The sequence below is a fragment of the Hyperolius riggenbachi genome, chromosome 2 (genome assembly GCF_040937935.1).
Source record: "Hyperolius riggenbachi isolate aHypRig1 chromosome 2, aHypRig1.pri, whole genome shotgun sequence".
In the NCBI taxonomy this organism is placed as follows: domain Eukaryota; kingdom Metazoa; phylum Chordata; class Amphibia; order Anura; family Hyperoliidae; genus Hyperolius; species Hyperolius riggenbachi.
The window spans coordinates 545,748,254-545,770,700 of record NC_090647.1 but is presented as its reverse complement, the minus strand read 5'-3'; the positions used below and the strand labels follow the sequence as shown (position 1 = coordinate 545,770,700).

Here is a 22,447-nt window from a genome sequence, read left to right as displayed (position 1 = left end):
GTCTCTGTCCCCTTAAAGGGATACTGTAGGGGGTCGGGGGAAAATGAGTTGAAGTTACCCGGGGCTTCTAATGGTCCCCCGCAGGCATCCTGTGCCTGCGCAGCCACTCACCGATGCTCCGGCCCCGCCTCCGGTTCACTTCAGGAATTTCAGAATTTAAAGTCCGAAAACCACTGCGCCTGCGTTGCCGTGTCCTCGCTCCAGCTGATGTCACCGGGAGCGTACTGCGCAGGCAAAGACCATACTGGGCCTGCGCAGTGCTCTCCTGGTGACATCAGCGGGAGTGAAGACACGGCAACGCAGGCGCAGTGGTTTTTAGACTTTAAAGTCTGAAATTCCAGAAGTGAACCGGAGGCGGGGCCGGAGCATTGGGGAGTGGCTGCGCGGGGACAGGATGTCTGTGGGGGATCATTAGAAGCTTAAACTCATTTTTCCCCGACCCCCCCCCCCTACAGTGTCCTTTTAAGGACCATAGTCCGCTGCTGGTAACAGCAACGGCAGAAACCCAATGAATACCGACGAATCGCCGTGCTTACCGCCCCAATCGCTGTACACACCACATGTCGGGAACCTGGGCCACCCACTCTGCCGTCTCTTTGACGGCAGAGTTCCTGAGAGCCGGTCAGGAGCCGCTTTCATTGGCTCCTGACCGTGTCTATCAATGTAAGCCAATGGGAGCGGCTTACATTGAAAGACAGGGCCAGGAGCCAATTAAATTGCGCTCCTGACCCGCTCACAGGGCTCTGCCATCTTAAAGACAGGCAGAGGAGAGCCAGTGAGATGCAGCAAGACACAGAGGTTTGAGCGGCGCGATCGGCGGGGAGTGACGGAAACAGTGGATGCGCGCAGCGGCGGCTGATTGAAATCTACACCCTGCCAGCCAGGAACCCACCAAAACAGGGCGTAGATTTCAATTAGCTCGGTATGAAAGTAGTTAAGTTGGTTTAAAAATACAGTAATAAATCTGCCAGATACTTACCAAGGCAGGGCAGTTTCTAGGCTAAATTGCACCCAAGGTGAGGGTGTAAAAATTGCGCCCCCTTCCCCCCCACCCCCGTGGACTTGCAAACCCTTACTCTTTAGGGATAGTCGCACAGCCACAGGTCACAAGTAGATCTGCCTACTTACTAGTGACCAGCTGCTCATCCAGGAGGAAGCAGGGACCAGGAAAACACACAAGGGAGCCCGGAAAGCTGACTCCTCCATGGGCGCTGCACACTGACAGCCTGCAGTACCGCTACAGGACAGCAGGTGTCATCACGCATTCTGCTTGCGCCCCCCCTTCTTCTAGTTACCGGTCTGCGCCCAGGGCAGTCCCCCTGCCAGCACTGCCCAAGAAACAGCCAAGAGGGAAGACTCTGGGTCCTACAGAGCTTTTCCACTCCTTTCCTGGTCCTCTCGTTTAAGCAGCGGCTCCCCGTTTTTGCAGTACTGCTCCCAGTACTATTTCACAGGAAGAAAAAATTAGGCAGGCACTCTAGAATAAAACTGTAATCATTTATTGCCATTCCGTGCACATAGCAAATAGCTGCAAAGCATCATCCATCAAAGTCACTTCAATGCCTCAGGCAAACGTGACCAATTCTGTCCATCAGACATTAGAAAGCTTGCAAGCACAGAGCCAAGCCAAAAAAACATGCGAGGAGCAAGAGATAAGCAGTGCAGGCAATACTTGTGTTAATGTGGGTGTGCAGTAGCATGCATAGATGGGAACAGAAGCATGGGTGCGCTCAGGGATGCTCCAGGTTTGCTGCCCTTACAGCCGTTTCACCCATACTTGCTTAGGGCCTCATCAGAGGGGCAAGATAGCACACCTAGGGTCCCGGTAGTGTGGACCGAGCGGGTCCCTCCTGACCGTCCACGTAGCGCACGTCGTTGGCTTCTAGTGTACTATGGACGGCGTCTTCCGCCTATTTAGGCGTACCACCGTCACTTTGACACTCCCTCACATCCGCCGACGTCATCCTGGCTTCCCATCACACTTCAGTGGTAACTAAGTTACCATTCTGCGTGATTTCCTCCCAGGATGTTGGCGCGCTGTGGCCATCTTGTGGCCAAAAACCTAACTGCACGGTTTTAACCCTGCTTCTGTTCCATCCTCACTATAGCCTGCTAGAAGTATGGAAAAGAACAGGTAAGTGTCGAAAAGAAGACCAAATGGTGCGGGAAAATAGCCATCACGCTTGTCTAACCCTATACCTGGCTAGCAATTCAACTTACTTATACTTAATTTAGAATTTTAACGCATCATTAAACGATGAATTCACATTGCACCAAACAATTACAAAAACGTTTTTAGCCTCATTTTTTTATCATGATTTCTTAAAGGACCATAGTAATTATGAAAGAATAGCGCCCATTACCCCCTATTGTTCACTATGAGGTGCAAATAACTCCCCCAAGTTCTCATTTCCATACAGAAAAATCTCATTCCCTCTTAACCAATCGGAAAAGTTACTTGTGGGAAAAACAAGGATTATCATCATCAGAGAAAGATTACTGGAGGAGAAATATCGTAGATTAATAACATCCTATACACCAGGACTCCTAAGAAACATGTCAAGTCGTTACGCTCATTAAGGCCTAACGGGCCAAGAGCTTCTGTTATACTAATTACTCAAGCTTCTCTTTGCAATAGGATAATCTCTCGGTTGCCTCCCCTACTACAGGGTGGGACTTGTAACAAACCAATCCCTCGCATTTCGAAAGTCCTCCCTCCGTGTTCAACATTCATGTGTTCAATCAATCGTGGACAACCCACTCCTGATTTAATAGACTTGACATGTTCCCTAATCCGTCTTTTTAGGCTTCTTGTTGTCATGCCTATGTAGTATCGATTACAGTTACATAGAATAGCATAGACCACAAACTCAGTTCTACATCAGGAATCAGGAATCAGGAAGGAATCAGGAATCGTTTATTTCGCCAAGCATGACTGGGTCATGCCCGGAATTGGGTTTGGCACAGTACATTTGGCTCAGAAGGGAGGAACAGAAAAATTTACACTTATACATGTCAGTAGCAGACGGTTACAATTACAATTACAATTTCACATGTCAGTGGCAGACGTTTACATTTGCTTCCCAGTTGCATTTACATTGTACATTACATTTGCGTTTACAGATTGCATGCTAGAGCAGCAGTTGGCTCTGTCCGTGGCAGTTCTATATTGCATGGGGGTGCCCTGGTGGGGAGTATGTTGAGGGAGTTCAGGAGGCTGACGGCTGAGGGAAAGAAGGAATTACTATGCCTAGCCGTCTTTGTGGAGATGGCCCGAAGCCTTCGTCCAAGTGGCATCGGACTAAAGTAGCAGTGGCCCGGGTGGGAGGGGTCGTTAGCGATCTTCAGGGCCCTCGATCTCAGTCTTTTGTTGTGTAGGAGGGCAAGTGAGGGGAGGGGTCTCCCAATGACCCTCTCTGCCGCCCTGATGACCCTCTGAAGTGAGTGCCTGTCGCTGGCGGTTGCGCCAGCGTACCAGACCAGGATGGATGAGCAGAGGATCGACTCAATGGTAGCGGAGTAGAAGTTGGTCAGAATCTCTTGGGTCATGCCAAACTTCCTCAGCTGGCGGAGGAAGTACAGTCTCTGCTGGGCTTTCCTCTGTACCACGGTGATGTTGGGCCTCCAGGTGAGGTCACTGGAGATTGTGGTGCCCAGGAGGCGAGCGCAGGGTACTCTTGCCACCTCCGTCCCGTCGATGTGAATTGGGGGTGGGGTGGAAGCGGACCTTCTGAAGTCGACAATTAGCTCGACGGTTTTTGCAGTGTTTAGCACCAGCCTGTTCTCCTTGCACCAGAGGGAGATTCTCTCCACCTGCTGACAGTACTCCTGGATATTGTTCTTGGTGACAAGTCCAATGATAGTAGTATCATCGGCGAACTTGATGACCTTAACTGAGTCCGCTCTGGATCTGCATCTGTTTGTGTAAAGGGAGAACAGCAGTGGGGACAGGACGCATCCTTGAGGTGCACCTGTGTTTGTGGTCATACTCCGTGAGCTGATGTCCCCCAGCCTGACGACTTGGGTCCTGTTGGTGAGAAAGTCTGTGATCCAGAGTCGTAGGCTTGGGTGCACTCCCAGTGCCGCTAGTTCTTCCTGCAGAATGCGTGGGCAAATGGTGTTGAACGCCGAGCTGAAGTCCAAGAGTAGGATTCTAGCGTACGTGTCTGGTCTATCCAGGTGGTCATAGATAGATTCAAGGCAGATGTTTACTGCGTCGTCAGTGGACCTGTTTGCCCTATACGCGAACTGTTAGGGATCCAGAAGGGGCAAGGTGGAGAGTTTGAGGTTGGATAGAACTGCTCGCTCCAGGGTTTTCATTATGACGGACGTGAGGGCCACTGGTCTAAAGTTGTTAAGCTCGGAAACTCCCTGTTTCTTAGGGACCGGGATGATGGTCGACCTCTTGAAGCAGGCGGGGACCTTTCCTTCCCTTAGTGACTTGGTGAAAATGGAGGAGAGGATGGGAGCGAGTTGCCTGGCGCAAGTTTTCAGGCAGGCTGGAGTCACGCCGTCAGGGCCGGGGGCTTTCCTGATGTTTAGTGTTGACAGGAGTTGCAGGACATCAGCCTCTCCCACCGCTGGGGAGGGGGTTGGGCTCGTGATGTTCTCCTCGGTGCGTGGAGGGGGAGTGAGAGGTTCCAGGTGCTCCCCCAATTCTTCCTGTCTCTCAAACCTGCAGTAGAACTTTCCGAGTTCTTCTGCTAGTTCTGGGCTGGGTGCTGCGTGTTGAGGGGGGGGGGGTTTGTAGTTGGTGGCAGTCCTGAGCCCCCTCCATACAGCCCGTGAGTCGTTTGAGCGCAGGTTTTGCTCCATCCTCTCAGCATATTCCCCTTTCGCGGCCCTCAGTTCCCGGTTAAGGTCGTTCCTCGCCCTCCTGTAGTCATCCAGGTTGCCGGACCTGTGTGCGACTTCCTTCTGCCTCCGGAGTTGCCGTAGCTTGTTGGTGAACCACGGCTTGTTGTTCGGGTAGACCTTGAAGGATTTGCTTGGTATGCAGGAGTCCTCACAGAAGCCAATGTATGAGGCAACGTTGTCGGCCCACACATCCAGGTTTGGCGCTTCCAGGGTCTCCCAGTCAGTGCAGTCGAAACATGCCTGGAGTTTAAGCTTGGCCTCATCCGTCCATACTTTGACGGTCTTGAGGGTCGGTTTTGCCGATTCTAGGCGTCTCCTGTAGGTGGGGATAAGATGGACGAGGCAGTGATCGGAGGAGCCCAGAGCCGCCTCTGGGACAGCCTTGTAGGCGTCCTTCAGTGCTGTGTAGCAGTGATCGAGGGTGTTCGTGCCCCTGGTGGGGCAAGCCACGTGCTGGTGGTAGTGTGGCATTTCCCGGCGAAGATTGGCCTTGTTGAAGTCCCCCATGATCACGAATAGTGAGTCTGGCTGAGATGTCTCCCACCGCGAGATGGTCGCACTTAGCTCCAGCAGGGCAGATTTGGCATCAGCGTCAGGAGGAATGTACACTCCGACAAGGACATAGGAGGAGAACTCGCGTGGAGAGTATGACGGCCTGCAGTTGAGTAGTATGAGTTCAAGGTCAGGGGAGCACTTCCTGGTGAGAACTGATGAGGAGGGGCACCATGATGAGCTGATATAAAAGCAGATACCCCCACCTCTTTTTTTCCCGGAGAGTCCCGGGTCACGATCTGCTCGAGTGAGGCTGTAGCCAGGGAGATGGAGAGCGTTCTCAGGAATGTCCCCATGTAGCCATGTTTCCGTGAAACAGAGGACTGGAGTTGTCTTACTGAGGTCTCTCCTGTCACAGAGGAGGCGAAGTTCATCCAGCTTGTTAGGAAGGGACCGCACATTTGCCAGGAGGACTGAGGGGATGGCTGATCGTAGACCCTTCCTCTTGAGCCTCACACGGGCTCCTGCCCGATAGCCTCTGCGCCGCTGGCCTACCCAGAGGTCCAGGGCCGGATCCAGGATCTGTCGTATGTGATTCCAGACTAGTTTGGACAGGAGCCTGGCTGCAGGGGGAGAGGGGACACGTGGTTCCCACTGCATGAGCTGCTCCCTGGTGTACGTGGTGCGCATGGCCGTGAGTGGGCCATGGACCTTGGTGTGGGGGCGAGAGTTGGTGGATCGCCAGGGAGGGGTGGTAGAGCATGGCATCGCAGTGGAGGCCTTCCGTGTACCTCTCCTGAGTGTGCCCAGGTCAGACAGCATCCAGCATAAGTTTGAAGAAGTTCAGTGTGGACACAGCAGAAGATCAGCGGTAACAGCACAGCTCGGGGATATGTGGGCAGCAGATACCCTGAAACGCAAGCTGCTAGTTTGAAGTTCAGGAGTATGCAGAAAAGAAAACAGCAGGTACAACAAGGGGGCTGCAAGCAGCAGGTACCGGTTAGCAAGCTAGGTTCAGCTGGCATCAAAGCAACAAAGTTCAGCGGTCAGCACAGTATCAGGTTAGCAGGCTTAGTCACAAGGTTCAGCAAAGTACCAGGTTAGCAGCTAGCTTCAAGCCGGCCAGACACAAAGTTCAGCAGTCAGCACTGAATTAAGCAAAGTACCAGGTTAGCAAGCTAGACACACCGTTCAGCAAAGCACGAGGTTAGTAAGCTGGGTTCAAGCTGGCCAGACACAAAGTTCAGCAGTCAGCACTGGGTTCAGCAAAAGTTCACATCCAGCGTACACCCAGTTCAGGGGTATGCAGCAGCAGCAGGCTGGGCAAGGGGGTGACAACGCATGTGTGGGGGAGAGAGCAGCCCCGCTGAGGGGTGGTAGAGAGAGTTAGGCTCTTACCCTTTCCATGTAGTCCGTGAGGGGTGCAGTTGCATCGCTCTGAGGAGCCTGGAGGTCTTGTATCCCGGTGCAGTGGGGTGGATGGATGGATGGGCTCCTGGGTGGTGGTGCCAGCAGTAGTCCAGCTCCTCCACGTGGGTGGACTTGGGGGGCCTGAGGAGGCGGCAGAGGGCTGCTCAGCAGTAGTCCCGTGGTAGCGGCTCCTCCACGTGGGTGGGCTAGGAGGGCCTGAGGAGGCGGCAGAGGGCTGCTCAGCGGTGATGGTGGAGGGCTGCACCAGCTGCAGTAGGTGGATGAAACTGGCGGAGGCGGCGGTGAGAGCGGCCTGTTGTGCTGTGTTGTTGCTCCACGTGGTCACCACGTGGGGGAGAGATCAGCAGCAGCGGCGGCGGGAGGAGAGGAGGCCGGGACTTCAGGGTTCGGAGAGCGCCGACCATCTTCTCATCAGCAGCATACGGAACCTGGCTGCTGATCCGTGCTGTGCTGTCCGGAGGGTCTGGTCCGTGGAGGAACGGAACTCCGTCTCACTGTTGTCGGCGGTGGCACGTGGTGGCGAGCTGCGCTGCCCAGAGGACTGTTGGCAGACTGGGAGCCTGGGTCTGCGTGGTGAACTCGTCGGAGGCAGCTGGGAGATCGTGGTGGACACATCAGAGGTGGCTGAGAGATCCCTAGTTTCCTGAGATCCCCGTTCGGCTGTGAGGTGAGGTTGGTCCTTCTGCGCTGTAATTCCTAGCTTTTGCTTAAATTAACTTACTCTAACAACTATACTATCACTACTATCTAATCTATTCTACCACTACTGACCAGAAGAGAGATTCAGAAGAGGGGAAGGGGAATTGTGCAAAAAAATGCAGGAGCCTAGTGCCGGGGCAGCCATCAGCAGCGCCATCTTTGATTCTATTGGCCCCAATTTAAAGATTTCCCCTCTGGCCATATTAGGACAGGCCACACAGTGGCCGCACGGTCTGGACCCCTTGAATCTCATGTTGTCGAGCCAGGTACCAGGTTTTTCCTTACGATATTCACTATGTGTAATTTTACTACCTATAGTGGCACACCTTCTAAACGTAATTAGAGGTCTCACTTTTTTCACATTAGAAATCTCTCTATCATCTTTAAGTATTGGTGTCATGATCGGTGTCAGCACGCAGAGAGAATCTGATTATTGGCGATCTGCAGTATCACCAAGAATGCAGATATATACCCAATTATTGATGATCTGCAGTATCGCTGATAATCCGATATATTGCTAACCTCTGGACACCAGCAAAAGAACACAATAAAAACAGTAATAAATCAGGTAGTGTGGAAATGTCCACCCCACGGTAATTCCTCAGAGGTGTGGTTACCTCTGAATGGGAACCCCGTGAGTGAGATCCTCTAACCAGGCTGAGTGAGGAATCTCGACCCCCAGCAGTAATCGTCTGCTTGGGGCAGGCGTCTCGGAGAGGCAAGCCTCAGAGATAACCCTCCAGTGGGAGACGTTCCACTGAAGGGAGAAAAGTTAAACAGGCAAGGGTTCAGTAACAGAGATGTCGGCGGCAGTACAGGAGCGGAAGGCAGAAGAGTAATCGATAAACAGGCAGAGGTCGGCAACAAGGATCAGATAGGCAAAGGTACAAGATCAGCTAGAGATAGAGTAGTCAGGGATAGCAAAAGGTCAAAACACAGATCAATATACAACAATATTCCTAAGCTAAGGTGTGAAATCCTTAGTATCAACACCAGGGAACTGCACTAAGGTCTGAGCGCTAACACAGCATGTGTATTCACGACAGCAGACAACTTGCTACTGACAAGCAAGTCCCATATGTAGCCAGAAGGCTCCCCAGCGCCGCCCCAGAGCCCCAGCCAATCCACAGCCTCGCTGGAGTCAGCTGGCCGGCCTGGTCAGCTGACTCCCCTCCTCAAAGAATAAAGCTCTTGTCTCCTCGCGCGCGTCAAGTGGAGACTATTGGCCGGCGAGGGGGACCCCACATGGAGTGAGCATACGGCGGAGTCCGTCGGGCATGCGGACCCCGCCGGGCATGCGGACTCCGCCGTCCACATTGCCCCGCTCGGAGATGCACCACATAGAGGAGGCTGAGAAGCGGAGCCCGCTGCCACGTGCGTGCTGGCAGCGGGTCCGCCAGCCCTTACAATTGGCCAATGTCTTTGAATTATTTAATTAATACTTTTAGCCATCGGGTTATAATCAAACACAAAAGAGAACATATCCATACCCTTTTTCCTCTTTTTATAGTTCAGCAATCCTGCTCGATCCAGCCTTGAGGCTTTTTCCAAAGCCTGCTGAATGTTCTTTTCCTGATAACCTCGAGCTAACAATCTTTCCTTTTAACTCTAAGGCTTGTTCCATAAATGTAGTGAAATCTGAATTGTTTCTGCGTAATCTTACAAATTGACTATAGGGAATCGCTTCAATTGTGTGTCTCTGATGATAACTCCCCCCATGCAGAACCGATTTCTGAGAATAAATATTTCCTGCATTAATTACGGCTGGATCTAGCCTGGTCATTTAACTGAGGGAAGTGGTTCCACCCCCCCCCCCTCTTTTTTTAAAACGGTTTTTAACCTATTTTATCCTGTTTTGGCGCCTCTATTATCCATTTTCATAAATATGTCATCCACGTATCTCTTCCACTCCCCCAGAAATTGTCTATATGGATTTTTGGAACTATATATGTGCTCCTCTTACCATAGGGAGAAGTACAGATTGGCAAGAACAGGGGCCACAGGGGTCCCCATCGCTGTTCCCGTCACTTTCTGAAACCATCCCCCCCCCCCCCCCCCCCCCGAACTTAAAGGCATTTGAATTCAATACCCAAGTAAGACATTCTCCTATAAAGGAGACATAACCTGCATCTTTATTATTCCTACGCAATATTTCTTCAACTGCAATAACACCTTTCTCCTGTGGGATACTTCCATATAAATTAACTACATCAATACTGGCCAAGCTGTACTCAGAACCCAATTGCCACTCATCAACTAATTTTAAAACTGCAGTTGAATCCTTCAGATAGGAGGGTATGCCCTCCAAGAAGGATCTGAGGGTGTGGTCCAGATACTTAGAGAGGGGCTCAGACACTGACCCCCTCCCTGACACTATTGGCCGTCCCGGGGGGTCGACCAGGGACTTATGTATTTTTGGCAAAAAATACCACACGGGATGCCGTGGGTATTCAACAAACAGTTGTTCACCCAATTTCTGACTGAGATATCCATTCTCCACTCCTCTCCTGAGTAAAGAACGCAGTCTATCCTGGAACTTCATTATTGGATTTCCTTGTAGCTTTTTATAAGACTTTTCATCCAGCAACTGTCGTTGTGCCTCTTTCACATAATACTCCCTACTCATAGCCACAATATTACCCCCCTTATCGGCTTTCTTAATTATTAAATCTTTTCTTGTTTTTAACCATTTTAAATCCTCAATTATTTTTTTATTCAAATTTGGGGGAGCTCCAGGATAAACTTGCGCCTTGACATCTCTCAACACTGCCTCATGGAAAATGTCTACTGGTGACCGGATCAATGGGAATGGAGTCCGAGATTTAATATGAAACCCCTCTCCTGTTTCTTTTATGTCCACTTCTTGACCTTGAGGCATACTACTAGCTCTTTCATCAGAACAATCAAGCAGGTCACATAAGTCCTTCAAGGCAGAAGAGTCACTATCTTTTAACTTCACCATAAACCCTAAGTTTCCTGAAATCCCATGTCCCAATGGATTTTGAACCTGTTTTGGATCTTCTCCTTCAAGTCTATTATAAACCCGATCTATCTGAATTTTCCTAGTTGCTTTATATAAATCCACTTCAAACTTATGAAAGTCAAACTTCTGGGTTATTCCATAATTCAATCCTTTACTCAACAATTCTGTACATTTCACTGGTAAATCGACCCATGTTAAATTCACAACGGTCATTGTTGTATTACTTCCTCCTGTTTCCTGGTCATTACTCCACTGATCTATATCTTTCCTTTTTAACTCTTCTTGTACTGTGATACTCCCTTCCATACTTGTTTCAGAATTCCCGCTTGGGAATTCTGATCTATTTCTCCGCCTCTTTCTCCTCCCCCTTCTCTTCCTCCTCTTGGGCGCTTCCCCTTTTTTTTGGTGTAATTCATTTTGTTTTTTTATGGAACTAAATCCTCCTTTATCATCTGGACTGTATGACCCAGAACCTGAGGTCCAGTGATCTCTCTTAACTTGTTTTTTGGGAAAACGTTTTCTCCATGGTTTTCCTTGAACATTTTTGAAACCTCTTCCCCACTGAAAAACTTTTCCTTTATGGAAATCATCTTGGTCTCTGTGAGAAAACGCGGAAAAGCCGCCGCGGGTGCTCAGAGTAAGGCGGCTGTTTCCGCGTCCAAGGCGGTTTGCACGCATAGGCCTACATCGGTCAGCATGGCTGAACGCGGAGAAACCGCCGCATGCCCGGATAGCAGTGCGGTTCCGCACCCTGCACAGCGGATACATTGCAAGATATGTCTGGTGTGGCTGGGACTGATAGTCCACAAAGATTCAGAAGGACGCGCGCGCGAAGAGGCAGAACTTTTATGACAGCCAGAAGGGTGTCAGCTGACCAGGCCGGTCAGCTGACAATTCAACCATTTCTGATTGGTCCAGCACTTAGGGGAGGCGCTGGAGAGCGCTATAGTATATATACTGGGTGCTGGTCATTTCTCTGGTGTCTGGCGTTGCGATCATTACGTGGTAGCACTCAGACCTTGTCAGAATCTGTGATATTTTCTGTGTTATTACTTCAGACTAGTTCCAGGGTGTTGATGATCAAGGAACTCACACCCAAGATTAGGGAACTGTATTACCATTCTGTTATACTTCAGACTAGTTCCAGGGTGTTGATGATCAAGGAACTCACACCCAAGATTAGGGAACTGTATTACCATTCTGTTATACTTCAGACTAGTTCCAGGGTGTTGATGATCAAGGAACTCACACCCAAGACTAGGGAACTGTATTATCACTCTGTTATATATCAGACTAGTTCCAGGGTGTTGATGATCACGGAACTCACACCTAAGATTAGGCATTGTTATTATCTGTTATGACTTTCTGCTTTCCTGACCACTCTCTTGATCTCTGATTTGGTACTTCGCTATAACTGATACACTGTTGCTGAACCCTGCTTGTCTTTAGATTCCGAGTCTGTCTCCTGTCTCTGTATCTGATCTGTTTGTCTGTTGCCGACCTGGCCTGTCCGACCTCGAGAACTATCTTCCCTGTTTGGAGATAGTTCACAGACCTGTCAGTGACACTTCACCATTGGTGTCACACACACGCTGGTCCTTCCCACTCTCAGCCTGGCTCCGCCCTTGAATTATTCAAAGTTTTGTAGATAAAAGTTTTGCAGGGGGCCCAGTTATTTCTAGTTACGCCACTGCGCTAAATGGAGCATTTTTGTGCAAGTGTGAACAAGGCCTAAATGTATTTGCAAACCTTCCTTTGCACAAACTTTTAGTCTCCACTATTGCCCTCCAAAATCCCCCTCCCCCCAAAATTTGTAGACATAGATCAGTGCTGTACAAGGCTTCTGTATGTTATTAAAAAACTTTTCAGATTTAAACACTCATTGTGCAGCTCTGCATGCTGGTAGCCGTGCACCTGTCCAGGATTAAGACCCCCGTACTCTGAGGTCTTAAAGGATACCCGAACTGACATGTGACATGATGCGATAGACATGGGTATGTACAGTGCCTAGCACACAAATAACTATGCTGTGTTCTTTTTTTTCTTTCTTTGCCTGAAAGAGTTAAATATCAGGTATGTAAGTGGCTGACTCAGTCCTGACTCAGACAGGAAGTGACCACAGTGTGACCCTCACTGATAAGAAATTCTAACTGTAAAACACTTTCCTAGCAGAAAATTGCTTCTGAGAGCAAGAAAGAGATAAAAAGGGAAATTTCTTATCAGTGAGGGTCAAACTGTAGTCACTTCCTGTCTGAGTCAGGACTGAGTCAATTACATACCTGATATTTAACTCTTTCAGGCAGAGTAATAAAAAAAGGAACACAGCCTAGTTATCTATGTGCTAGGCAATGTACATACCCATGACTATGGCATCATGTCACATGTCACTTCGGGTATCCTTTAAAGCGGACCTGAATCAGAACTCGAGCTCCCGGAGACTGTCGGCTTTGTACTGAGTGCGAGTGCCCGAGAGATAGTACTCGTGCGCTCACAGTGAGGAGCAGCCTGTTTTTGGGAGCCCGAGTGCTTCTAAAGACTGCTGAAGCCCAGCGGAAGCGAGCAGTCTATGACTGATCGGTCGTAGACTGCTAACAGGAGAGCCTGGGGGGAACGCAGACACCGTGAGGAGACCTGGAAGGCTCTATAGAATCCAGAGCCCTCCCTCTCCTTAGGTGAGTATCTTTTTTTTTTTTTTTGCTTCAGACTCCCTTTAATGATCTCATTAGTAGACTCTTACCACCATAGCTCCCAACTGTCCCTCCTTGGGAACCCAATCTCTCTGTCCCTCTTTCCTCCTCATGCAGGCCTGGATTTACCTTACAGGAGCCTATAGGCACAGATGTCCTGGGTCCTTAGACTTCACCCTCCAATAACCTACAGCCCCACCAAACTGCACCGCAAGTATGCTGGCTGACCCGGCTGTCACTTCTCCCTTACTTCTCTAGCATTAGACAGCCAGAGGCACCCTCAATATTAAGTATTAGGTACTGAGAGAAAACTCAGTATTAGGTAGCTAGAGGTGCCCCCGACTGAAGGCAGATCTCGTCAGTGGGATGCTGAGAGCAGGGTGAGTAACCTCTCATTTACACTCTCATCAGGGAAGCAGGGAGGGAGGCACTCTGGGGGGGGGGGGGGGGGAGAGTTAGCCGCCTTTCCATCATCAGCCGCCTGTAGGCGCGTGCCTATGGTGCCTTACGGCAAATCCGGCCCTGTCCTCATGTGTCCCTCTTTCAGGACTGCTGTACAGATTTATGCAAATATATGTATTTTTCTACAGAACAAATGTGTTTGATTGACTCTAAACTTTATTAAAACAATGTATTTCTTATTTTCAACTGTAAATATGAAGGAAAATGAACCAGCATCGAACGGACCAGTGTGGTATGAATTGTAAAACATATTTTTTCCTATGAAATTTTTATGGCATGCGTGACTAGGGGTGTGCTGGGGGGCGTGGTTAGAGGTGTGGCAGGGGTGTGACTTAAAGGGATACTGTAGCGGGGTCGGGGGAAAATGAGTCGAACTCACCCGGGGCTTCTAATGGTCCCCCGCAGACATCCTGTGCCCGTGCAGCCACTCACCGATGCTCCGGCCCCGCCTCCGGTTCACTTCAGGAATTTCAGAATTTAAAGTCTGAAAACCACTGCGCCTGCGTTGCCGTGTCCTCGCTCCAGCTGATGTCACCGGGAGCGTACTGCGCAGGCAAAGACCATACTGGGCCTGCGCAGTGCTCTCCTGGTGACATCAGCGGAAGCGAGGATCCCGCAACGCAAGCGCAGTGGTTTTCAGACTTTAAAGTCTGCAATTCCAGAAGTGAACTGGAGGCGGGGTCGGAGCATCGGTAAATGGCTGCGCGGGCACAGGATGTCTGTGGGGGACCATTAGAAGCCCCGGGTGAGTTCAACTCATTTTCCCCTGACCCCCCTACAGTATCCCTTTAAGTGTCCCACTTACTTATCTCATAAGGTTGGGAGGTATGCTGTCACCGTGCCATCGCTGAGGTCAAACATGGCAGACGTCACTCATTTGTTGCATAATTGCCGGGGATTGTTTGTTACCTGATGACAGCAGTCTAGTGTGTGTGTACATAACTTTAGAATTAGTCACCATTTTCTTCCTCTGAACTACATACCCCACCTTCTTCTTATACAGGCATGCAGGAGAACAGGAGAACAGAGGCGCCAAAAAGATAAAAGGAAGCTAAATGAGCTTAAAAACCAAATTCTTGGTAAATAGAGGAGGTAGTGGTGGACTTACCTCCTCCAAGTAGATACACAACGACTGTAGTAAAGACAGTCAATGTATTTTATTTATGAACTCCAAACATGCAACGCGTTTCGCAGGTTTGATCCTGCATTATCAGGCAATAACAACGGAGCAATAGCATATGTGGTCAGTAGAAGAGTCAGGCACCTCTGTCTACTGACCACATATGCTACTGGCTCTTCTACTGGCCACATATGCTATTGCTCCGTTATTACCTGATGAAGCGGGATCAAATCTGCGAAACGCGTTGCATGTTTGGAGTTCATAAATAAAATATGTTGACTGTCTTTACTACAGTCATTGTGTGTCTACTTGGAGGAGGTAAGTCCACCACTACCTCCTCTATTTACCAAGAATTTGGTTTTTAAGCTCATTTAGCTTCCTTTTATCCTTTTGGCGCCTCTGTTCTCCTGCATAATATTGAGTCCACCCTGGGTGGAGGGTTGAACCCCCTTTTACTCATCTACAGAGAGCGACTTCTTATTTCTGAGTGGGGTCAGGAAAATCTCCCCACCTGCCTTTACAGTGGTTGCCTAATGGTAACCCTGGTTTGTGAGTGTTAATATTTACTCTATCTAGTAACCATTTACTAGTACATATTACACTATTGGGGCTCTTGGTGTTCCTTGTTTTTTCTTATACAGGCAGATTATTATTATTACTGTTATTATTTTTATTCATAGAGAGCCAACATATTCCATAACGCTGTACGATGTGCAAATCATACAACAATGGGGAGTGTAGATACACGATCATTTCAACATACATACTGTACCATTAGGACTACCAGTGACACAAGTACAGATACACACTTGTGTACTTTGAATAACATCACCTACAGTATACTCATAGATGTTCCTTTGATAAATTGCACAGAAACGGATAACAAAAGGGGGAGGTCCCTGCCCTTGCAAGCTTACAATCTAGAGGTTAGTGGGGTAGAGACACCTGGGGAGTAGAAAAAGGGATTATCAGATGCAGGGGCGCCCAAAGGCAAAGGCAGTCCAAACCGTTGCCTAGAGCGCCATTCACTGTCAGAGCGCGGTGGCTGCTGGATCTTGTAGTGCGCCTGACACACAATCACGTTGGCATCCATTAGTTTCAAAACGCTGTCATAGCAGCGCCTTCTCCCACTCCCCACCAATAGATACAGAGCAAATTTGCTCTGCCCCGCCTACCCCTTCCCTCTGGGCCAATAGAAAACTATGCGATGTTGGAAGTTCGGAGTAGCAGGTGCTGAGCAAGGCTATGATCTGACCTGCTTTGGCTGCCTGGCGTGCCTGCTTATTGTAATGGCAACTTGGCAAGAAGAAAGTGCTTGGGACGTAATTCGCAGTGCAGCCACAGCCAACTCGCCCTGCCTGAGTCATCTAGAGCGTGTGGGAAGTGTGTGTTCGGGGTCAGGCGCTCATTGACTGTGAAAACTTCTGCCTGAAAAAGGTTACTATCAGATCAGCCGTCCAGTCTGCCCCAGAGAGGAGGAATCAGCTGCAGGATCTCATAAGATATACAGCCTGCAGGAAAGGCAATGGGGAGGCAGCAGCAGCAGCAGCTATATATAGCAGAGAGCATGGCCGGCCTTTGACCTGTGCGACCGGAGCGGTCGCTCAGGGCGCCAGCTTACAAGGGCGCATGGGCGGCACGCCGCGCACAGTACAGTGTCGCCGCTCCGCCGCCCGCTCTGTCTCTCCCCGGCGTCCCCGCCGTCTCTCTGTAATTAGAGAGAATGGCGTACGGCCCATAGGGCGCAGCGCTCCGGGTATAGCCATGCCTGGGGATGCCGCCGCGGTCATGCTGCGCTGGAGGAAACTGGGGCTACTGCAGTGTGTTACTGGCTGGTGTTAACGCTGCCCACCTCTTCCTCTCCCGGCGCTCCGACCGCTGCCAGGGCTACCCATGCATTAACTTCCACTGCAGTTAGATATCATCAGCATGGCCCGCAGTGATGAGCGTGCGGGGACCAATGACAACGCTGTACTCTTCACTTCCTGTAAGTATACAGCACTGTGATTGGTCACAGCTCGTCTCACTCATCACTGCGGGCCACGCTGTTGCCTGCAAGTTTGAATTAATGAATAAAGCCCGGGCAGTGGAGCGATGGGGAACGATGTGCAAGTGCCAGGGGAGAGGAAGCCATGGGCAGCGCTAGAACCTGTGGGGCAGCCGAGTGATGGGAAACTTGCCACCCTGAGAAGCAGGTGAGACATTGCTCAGCCCAACAGACGGGGGAGGGGAGGGTGATTGGCCTTGAATGCATACACAATGGGCCACCTAGGCTCCTATACATAAGGGGTGGGGGCCTCTGACTACTTTGGGGGGCTGCCTATACTTAAGGGGGGGCATCTGAAAACACAAGAGGAAAGGGGGAAGACACCTATACCAAAGGAGGGGGAGGGGCATCTGACTACTTTGGGGTGGCTTCCTATAGGGGGGGGGGGGGGGGGATCTGGCTACATATTGAAAGGGAGAAGCCACCTATGCTAAAGGAGGCTCTCCTATATTTAAAGAAGTCATCAGGCTAAAATAAAAACAAAAAAAGCTTTACTCACCTGGGGCTTTCTCCAGCCCCTTGCAGCCGACTGTCCTCCGCTGTCACCTCCGCTCCTTACCGCTCTCGACGCACGGTGCAAAGGCCATCCGTGGGATCCGCTTTACAGCGCTTGTGTGAATCACTGCTGTCAATAATGGCCACGGCGAACTGCGCAGCGGCCTCTGCACCGTGCGGCGAGAGCGGGACAGTGGCGCGAAGCGGAGGTGACAGGGTGGGACAGTCGGCTGCAAGGGGCTGGGGAAAGCCCCAGGTGAGTAAAGCTTTTTTTTTATTTTTTATTTTAGCCTGATGACTGATTGTGACTGTATATATGATGTGTACACGGGAATCTCTTATATATACTAAATAACATCTATGCTGTAAGTATAAAGCCTGATGTGTAGCCGTGTCACTAATAGAGATGTTCAATGAGATGGAAATAATTCTGCGTTGATTCTGATTTATGTAAATGTACGCACTCTCTTTGCTCATGAAATCAAATAATTTGATATGTTGTTAAAATTTGGTTTAGTGACTACGAATTAAATGGTTCCTGAGAAGGATGAAAAGTAAAGTTTTATACATACCTGGGGCTTCTTCCAGCCCCCTTCAGGCTAATCAGTTCCTCGCTGTCCTCCTCCACCACCTGGATCTTCTGCTATGAGTCCTGGTAATTCAGCCAGTCAGCGCAGTCCGGCCGCATGCTGCTTCCACAGCAGTAGCGCTGCGCAGGTGTAGTGCGCTCCCGGCGGCGGAGTGTGTGCATGCGCACTACGCCAGACTGGCTCAAGTACCTGGACTCATAGCAGAAGATCCAGGTGGCGGAGGAGGACAGCGAGGGACTGATTAGCCTGAAGGGGGTTGGAGGAAGCCCCAGGTATGTATACAACTTTAATTTCATCTGTCTCAGGTTTACTTTGTTACACAGTAGTACTATACTCTACATATGCACTCTCCACAGAGCTGCAGGGAATCCACTGAGAATGTTGTGCACATTGAACACAGAGGTGTTGTCTATCACCCATAAACCTGGTTCAGATTGTGCATGAAGAATGTGTAATAGAGGAAGAATCTCCTTATTCCCCTGCAGAGTACCTGCACATCACTCTTACATGTACCCACATAGGGCCTGATAGATGTTCTTTGTTCCGGTCTGTACCTTTTACAAGTACTCTTACCAAGGACTAGTTTTAGTCTATGACTAAAGGGAATAAACATGGCAGTCTCCATATCCTTCTCACTTCAGTTGTCTTTTAAAATTCCTAAGCGTTGGCAGTTAAGAGACGAATTTCATGTTACATACTTTCAATCAACAAGATTTTAATATGCAAATTAGAGGAGTCGGAGTCGAGGAGCCGGAGGAATTCTAAACTGAGGAGTCGGAGTTGGTGGATTTTTGTACCGACTACACAGCCCTGGCACCTATAGCTGGCTTCCTATACTGAGGGCACCTACACCTGGCTACCTATACAGAGGGGGCTTACACCTGACTTCATATACTGGGGGCACCTATAGCTGGCTTCCAATACTGAGGGCACCTACACCTGGGTACCTATACTGAGGGCACCTATGCCTGGCTACCTGTACTGAGGGCACCAACACCTGGCTACCTATACTGGAGACACCTATGCCTGGCTACCTATGGGGGGACCTATAGCTAAATTCCTATACTGGGGGCACCTATGCTTGGCTGCCTATATTTAGGACACCTAAACATAAGATCCTATGCTAAGGGCACCTATAGCTGGTTACCTGCCTATACTGAGTCTGAGGGCATTTTTTTTGGGGGGGGGGGGGGGGGGACAGACCACAGCTATAATGCACGGTGCAAAGTGCGTGTGTGTGGGGGGGGGGGGGGGGCACCAAATTCAGGTTTCGCTCAGGGCGCTGTGAAACCTAAGGCCGGCCCTGGCAGAGAGTGGCACAGTGAATAACACACATGCACTACCGATGTGCTCCCAGCTCCTGAGCTCCAGTCTGAGGCTCTTCTCACCTCTGATGCTCCTCCCTGTCACCACCTAAACATTCCAGCTTTTCCTGTCACAGACAACAGCACATACTTGCAGGCTCTATTCCTCCCTCCCTAGCTGTCCAGCCTGCAGGGACGTTTGGGCACATTAGTATGTGCCTCACTATGCACCCTACTGTACAGTTGCTGCTACAGTGGTATTGGGGCTTATTGGGCAGAGCATGCAAAGCTCTGGCTTTTTATGTAACTATGTATTTTTATTTATGTAAATGGGAATTGTTAACTGGTGGGGCTAAACAATAATTCCCTCTGACCCCCTCCCCCAGCAGTGGTTGTCATGTTGCACCCAGTTAACCCCTCCCTCCCCTGATCCACATGTTAAAATATTGAAGTACACCAGAAAATATTGAGGCACCTGAACAATGAATGAAGCCCATGGTGGGCTAGATAACTGGCTCCTGAGTGTGCTGATAGTGCTTGTTGTTGTAGTTGGGGTACCCTGTCCCTCCCCAGTATCACTGCATGACAGAACTGTGCAGGTACAGTTATGCACTGTGCGAACACAGTGAAAGCAAGCGCTTGTTCATGGGTACTTTCTGCACAGATGTCTTCTTCTCTCTGGTCTGGTCTCCGGGTCCGTCAGGCTTCACTTCTTCCTGTCTGGTGGAAGTTTAAACAGTAGAGCGCCCTCTACTGTTTAAACTTCCTTCCGGGACAGGAAGTTCAGTGAAGCCAGCCGGAGACCAGACCAGAGCAGAGAAGAAGACCGCAGAGACCGGGGGAGTCGCGCCGGCGGAGCAGGTAATGTATTGCAGCTGTATTGCGTCGGTCGTCGGGCACTTGAACGCCGCTAGCGACGCGCTCCCTACCCGCGGGCAATCGACGGTAATTTCCCGCACGGAGCAGTAGAAGGGACCGATCTATTTCGGACGATCGAAATTTAGCTTTAAAGATTTGACAGCAGATTCGATCCCAGTGGTGGTGCCTAACTCTAACCACCCCCCTGGTGGTGCCTAACCCTAAGACCCCACTGGTGGTGCCTAACCCTAACCACCCCCCTGGTGGTGCCTAACCCTAAGACCCCACTGGTGGTACCTAACCCTAACCACTCCCCTGGTGGTGCCTAACCCTAACCACCCCCCTGATGGTGCTTAACCCTAACCACCCCCCTGGAGGCGCCAAACCCTAAGCACCCCCTGGTGGTGCCTAACCCTAAGACCCCCCTGGTGCTGCCTAACCCTAAATCTCCCCTGGTGGTGCTTAACCCTAACCTTGACAGTGTTACATTAAATCCATTGACCGTTTTGCAGTTAAATAACTTCTGCAGTTTGGCTTATGTAGGTTAGCTATTGATAACGTTACTGTGTGCCGTTTTTCTTTTTTTTCCCTGTGTGCCATTATTATGCAGTACTTACGATAAATAGCAATAAGCGTATATCAATAATGCGGCGCCATTTTTATGCATAGGCTCTGCGCGCCATTATTCACTGACCCACTCTCACTAGTGTTGATTGAATAGTGTTCGCCACTGTTCGTTATTCCCCGAATATCTGGGTGTTTGGGTTCGGCTTGAGCTCAGCCGAGCACCTCATGGTGCTCGGCTGTGCTGTTCGGGGGCCGTTTTGGGGGGCTGGAGGGGCTGGAGGGGACGCAGCATGAGGGAAAGCCATGGCCACAGTCGGCGGGGAGGGGGGACAGTCACCCCCCTCCCTCACCTCGGGGTTCTCCCCTCTGAGCTCCCCTCCAGCTTAAAGAGAATCTGTATTGTTAAAATTGCACAAAAGTAAACATACCAGTGCGTTAGGGCTCGGTGTTCAGCCGAATATACCGAACATCTGGACCATGTTCGGCTGAGCAGACCCAAGCCCGAATATCTGGGTGTTCGATCAACACTAGCTCTCACCACTGCTCCAGTAAAACTGGGTATAGAACTGAATATAACTGCACATGGGATATGAGCAGACATTTGGCATTAGCAATTGCCAGTGATTCCTGCATGAATGAAGCAATTCCTGCACAAGGAAATAAAAATGCAAAAATTAAATGTTGGAGCAGGTACAATAACAACTATAGACATCACTGAGGCAGGGGAGGACTGGCCAGGGGGGAAAGGGGGAGATTTCCCCCAGGCTGCCTCTCATTTAATGATTTAGGGCTGGTACAGTGCTTGCTGCATTCAGGTTTTTGTATAAGGCAATGTGAAACATTAGGCTGGCTGAGAAAACTAAAGGTGCAATTATGGAGCAATTATAGGATGGGTAAGCTGGTAAATGTACACAACAAGATGCAGAGCAGAGGCTTGCCTGCAGGGTCCATAGAAAAAAAACCAGCTGTCTGCTTTCACACCATTATAGCTCCCAAATGTCCCTCTTCTGAAGGGACAGTACCTCTATAGACATAAGTGTGGGGGGGGGGGGGGGGAGTTTTGGGGAATTAAGGTGGCCATACATCTGTTGTCTCGGCGATCAACCAACCGTTTTGATAATTACTATCCGATTGGGTGAAAATATGTGCTGCCACAAGCATGCCCAATTGACAATTTGACTGATTTTGGGCGGAAATTGGTTGAACTGAGATGCTGGGAAATCTCAGGCTGATGTGGTAGATTTGGTGTGCAGCGGTGACGACGTGCGATATTCACGAGCAACGGACACAACGGAAACCCCTTGCTGTTATCCCTCCAAATGTATTATGTGACCCCCGGTGCCTGTGCAGTTATACTTTACCTGTCACACTGCCCTGGAAGTGTCCTTGCTGTATTTCCACATGGGCGCCCCACGTGACTACTAGCATGTAGCACTTTGGGTGCGTGTCTGATGACATTTGGGCTGGGGCTGACATGGAAACGGGCCTCTAGTTTGTGTTTTCCCCCCAGGCTGAAAGGTCCCAGTCCTGACTGAAGCTACAAGGAAGGAAACTTCATAATTTCTGACAGCTTAGGATAGGCTGACATGGAAAAGTTTTATTTTTAGTAACACGAACTTGTAAAATAGTTGAAATACCAAAGCAATATATATATACAGTACAGACCAAAAGTTTGGACACACCTTCTCATTCAAAGAGTTTTCTTTATTTTCATGACTATGAACATTGTAGATTCACACTGAAGGCATCCAAACTGTGAATTAACACATGTGGAAGTATAGTGCATAACCAAAAAGTGTAACAACTGAATATATGTCATATTCTAGGTTCTTCAAAGTAGCCACCTTTTGCTTTG

General features: G+C 49.8%; 1 protein-coding gene and 1 long non-coding RNA gene across 6 annotated transcripts in view; one reads left to right on the top strand and one right to left on the bottom strand.

Moving 5' to 3' along the window:
- Positions 1–22,447, bottom strand: part of LOC137547329 (uncharacterized) — a 235,422-nt gene that overhangs the window by 69,976 nt on the left and 142,999 nt on the right. The gene's annotated exons all lie outside the window — the stretch shown is intronic.
- The window catches only part of LOC137547328 (T-lymphocyte activation antigen CD86-like), a 246,585-nt gene that overhangs the window by 97,839 nt on the left and 126,299 nt on the right, over positions 1–22,447 (top strand). The window contains exon 1 of one of the 3 annotated variants that reach the window (XM_068270801.1): positions 13,823–13,843. The exons of the other annotated variants lie outside the window; for them this stretch is intronic. The gene's annotated coding sequence lies outside the window, so the exon portion shown is untranslated. Of the gene's footprint in view, positions 1–13,822; positions 13,844–22,447 lie in introns of those variants that run through there. 3 annotated transcript variants of the gene reach the window in all.